At 44.4% G+C, this 3,940-nt stretch overlaps 1 long non-coding RNA gene across 1 annotated transcript; it reads left to right on the forward strand.

The window, feature by feature from the left end:
- The first annotated feature begins 1,065 nt into the window (after positions 1–1,065).
- LOC105554721 lies at positions 1,066–2,943 on the forward strand. Its single transcript, XR_001008368.1, has 2 exons — positions 1,066–1,305; positions 1,923–2,943. It is a non-coding gene; the product is annotated as an uncharacterized LOC105554721 (long non-coding RNA).
- The last annotated feature ends 997 nt before the right edge of the window (positions 2,944–3,940 follow it).

Here is a 3,940-nt window from a genome sequence, read left to right on the forward strand (position 1 = left end):
TGCAGCTGTAACAACGTCTTCGTATCAGTTCTCTCATTTGAGTCTCTGTGGGTTGCATGAGGTTGCATTACTAGCTCCATTTTGCCACTGGGGAAATTGAATTCAAAGGGCTTTAGAGATTTACTGTGAGGAAATATTGGAGGCCAAGCTAAAACATAAGCTTCCAAACACTCAGCAAATCTTTCTTCCACCACACTACATTATTCTCAAGGAGGAGGGAGAGGAGAACTGAGGAAAGAAAGCCAAATTTTTTCCTTCAAAGGTAAGTAGTTAGAATCATCAGTCTGGGAATGTATTATCAGTAAATGAACCGAGGGGATCTTCCTGAGGCCAATTTAAAATCTAATTCAAATTATTTGAATTATTAAACAATAAGATGTCTTCCCTTTGCATCTAATTCAACAAGCATCAATAACAGCATAAATTTTAATTATCTGGGAATAATTAGGAACACATTTCTTTCCTATCACTCTTAGGGCCAAATCACATTTCTAAAGTGAAACCTAATCTAAGAACTTTCCAATACAATATCATATAATTAGGTAATTTAAAAATATATTTTGAAAATGAAATCTCCAAGCATCATTCATTAACAGACTCTGATATTCCCTTCAGTCACTGTCATGGCTAAGAAAGCAGCTCCAACCCACACACTGCAAATATGAAGGCCACGAAAGGCATGCAGGCTCTGGTGTGTGTAGTGAAGACGAGTGACCATGTTCCTAAGCATGAAGGACCACGAAAGGCAGGCAGGCTCTGGTCTGCGTAGTGAAGACGAGCAACCGTGTTCCTAAGCATGAAGGACCACATGAGGATCCCGGACACCTACTGCATGAACGTATTAGCCCTTTCAGGTCTAGGGACCTGGTAACCCTTCATTACTTGTACTCTGACTTTCTTCCACTTCTTTCCCCAGTCCATAAATGTAACTTATGTGACTTATTAACCCTGACGGATTGATCAACAATAGTAAGCTCTAATTTCAGTCCTAGTGTTGGTGCCCCTACTGCAGACATGGGATAAAGTCAAGGGCTAACCACCCTTACAAATTTACACGTTTCTAAAGGGTGCCTTCGGGGAGAGGGAGTGCAGAGCAGAGAAAACCTACCTGTGCAACTGACAAGGCCACTCAGGCCACGGGGACAGAACAGGAATGCTCTCAGGAGTGTCCCCTGCACCTGAACTCGATTTCTGCCATCGCCTTCTGCCTCCTACCCAGCGTCTCCTGCACAGTCAGTCAAGCGTTTCCACGGTACCAGCCATACCTGATGCCAGGAGACTCACTACACTTGGAAGCTCTTCAAGGTGGGACTTTCTGTCTTCTTCAGTGCTTCATTCTCAGTAGTCAACACAGGACCTTATACTGAAAGGAAATAAGTGCAATGTCCTAACAGGTGCCTCTGGAATAAATGAGCATTTGAAATGACAATATATATAGAAAAAACAGAAAATATACACTGGATATATTTTAGGTGGCTGAGATTATTGAATGGGAAAACAGTGAGATTTTACAATTGTGTGGGTATCATAAACGCTTCCTGTATAACATTTGATTTTGCCCTTATCACAGAGAATTCATATAATCAAAACTATCTCCCTCCAAATGTCTTCCTAAACATGAAAACAAATTATTTGACTTCATAATGCCACTTTTCACCCCAAAGTGTCTGACCCTTTCACTAAACATTACTGAGTATTAAATAGGGTAGATATAATTTCTCTGAAATTCACTGAATATGATTTTCAAATGCTGTAATTTCTAAAAATAATATCTAGGCTGCCTTTAATTCCTCATGTCAGTAATAATTAATGTCCCTACGAAGCTTACAGGGAATCAGATACATTTGTTTATAACATACTGAAGAATTTTTAAACAACCACAGAATACGGATATAATAAGATAAAATATTAAATATTTCAAGGCATGCTTATCTTTGTGAACTGAATCTTGGAGAAGGAGGATTGGACATCAGAGTTACCTCTGAGGCTCCACCACCTACAAGGGACGCCCTCCCTCTCCCCCATGGATCACCTGTCTAACCCGAGTGAGTCTCACACAGAAACCAGTCATGGCCCTGCCTTTGCCCCCCTTGAAATCACCCGAGAGGATGCTTCCAACTCAGGCAAGCATAACTGACACTCACTCTGCATGCGACAGCAGGGGAATGACCTTACAAGAAACTAATGGGCCTCGCTTCCGGAGAATCACTGTCAGAGCCTGAAACATAAGATAAATCACAGCCAAGGATTTTTGAAAAGTTTCCTGATGAGAGAACCATGACCTTTTCAAGGGTAGTGATGGATTGATCAGGGCAAGCAACATGTAGATTTTTAAAAACAAGGCTAGCAAAAGAAACAGTGATATATATCTACCAAAGTTAGCTAGAATACCCGGCTGGTGTCCCAGTCAGGAAACACAGGAAAAGGTTACATCTGTAGGAAAAAAAATAAATAAATAAAAACTTGTTACACGAAACGATGCAGTTAAAAACCAAGCTCACTGTAAGAAATGCCGTGTGGGCCAGAGGGGACTGTCATGTCAAAAGTGCTCGGTGTTCCTGAAGCTGGGCGGCCAGGTGTTTTAACACACAAAGTCTCTCCCTGCTCGGGCCATGGGATAAGCCTCTGAGTGGAGACCCAGCAAGGAGCTCTGAAGTCTGTGCGGGGAGTGGAGGGTGGGAATCCTGTTAGAAGCTCTCCCTGCTGTGAATTTGTGAAGCCCCGTGCACACTGTGACTTTTATAATCATAACTTAGCTGGCTTTAGCTCACGTCGCAGGTTTCATGACAGGCTGCTCCTTAACGAGCATTGTAATCTGGAGGAAAGAATCCAAATTCTTTAGTCACCACCTAACTCCACGTTCATTACCGTGTTGTACAGAGTGGAGTCCAAAAGCGGCAACTGTGTTTATTTCTCCACAGAAAATAAACCTCCACCAAGGCACGTCTGTTCTATTGTTTTTTTATTCTTAACTAGACTGTTAATATAATTGTTGGTTGCATTGATTTCAGCTTCCCCACAGGATGCAACTGGTTTTCTGTGGCATTTCACTCACACTAACCAAGAGAGACATCAGACAGTTAAAATACACTCTGGACCAAAACCGAGGGCAGGGGAGAGGTGGGCAGGCCAGGCACAGCTCTGCTGAGAGAGACTCTGGACCAAAACCCAGGGCAGGGGAGAGGTGGGCAGGCCAGGCACAGCTCTGCTGAGGCACTGGTTTGACACGTTGAGTTGAAGGGTTTCTACTCAAAACACCTGTCTCCCTGCCAAGGTGAAGGCTAGATGGTAAAAAAGAAAGCTCCTTTCTTTTCTGATAAACCCAGGCTCTCTCCATAGGAAGTGCCCTAAAGGCCCCCAGCTCTGACTCCCAGCGCAGACCCCAGACTCTCCTACTTTGAACGGACATGAAGCTTTATGCCCCTCGCCCTGGATAACGCGCGTGCCCTAGATTGTCTCCCAGGCCAAGTCCTCTCCAAGTTCTTGGCCCTTTGTCCTGAGGTTGGATCGCTTCCTCTCGCTTCCCTTGCTCCGAGCTGTGTCTCTGGATACACCCCGTGCAAAACAGGCTTCCCGAGCTCGCTGGCTTCTGGCTGGGTTCAGCAAACGGGAAGCCCAGACAGGAGACTGGAGAGCAGGAAGACGGGAGAACAAGGAGATTTCTCCTCCTGCAGCAACGGCGTGTCCTCCACAGTTAACTGAAAGAAAAAACCTGAGTCCTGGTCTCCTGGGTTGCCAAAGGGTCTGTTCCTTAGACATGTAAATACACAATATATTCGCATTTTTTAGTAAGCCTTTAGAGATTTAACATCAGTAAAAACAAATGGAGCAATATGAAATTGCAACTCACTGAGGGCATTACGATTCAGAAAGTGAAGGAATGTGGGGCCAGTTCCGGCCACAGCGCACCCGTCCCCACGCCTGGCCACGCACCTGTCCC

The sequence above is a fragment of the Mandrillus leucophaeus genome, unplaced genomic scaffold, assembly GCF_000951045.1.
Source record: "Mandrillus leucophaeus isolate KB7577 unplaced genomic scaffold, Mleu.le_1.0 Scaffold657, whole genome shotgun sequence".
NCBI classification, from domain to species: Eukaryota; Metazoa; Chordata; class Mammalia; order Primates; family Cercopithecidae; genus Mandrillus; species Mandrillus leucophaeus.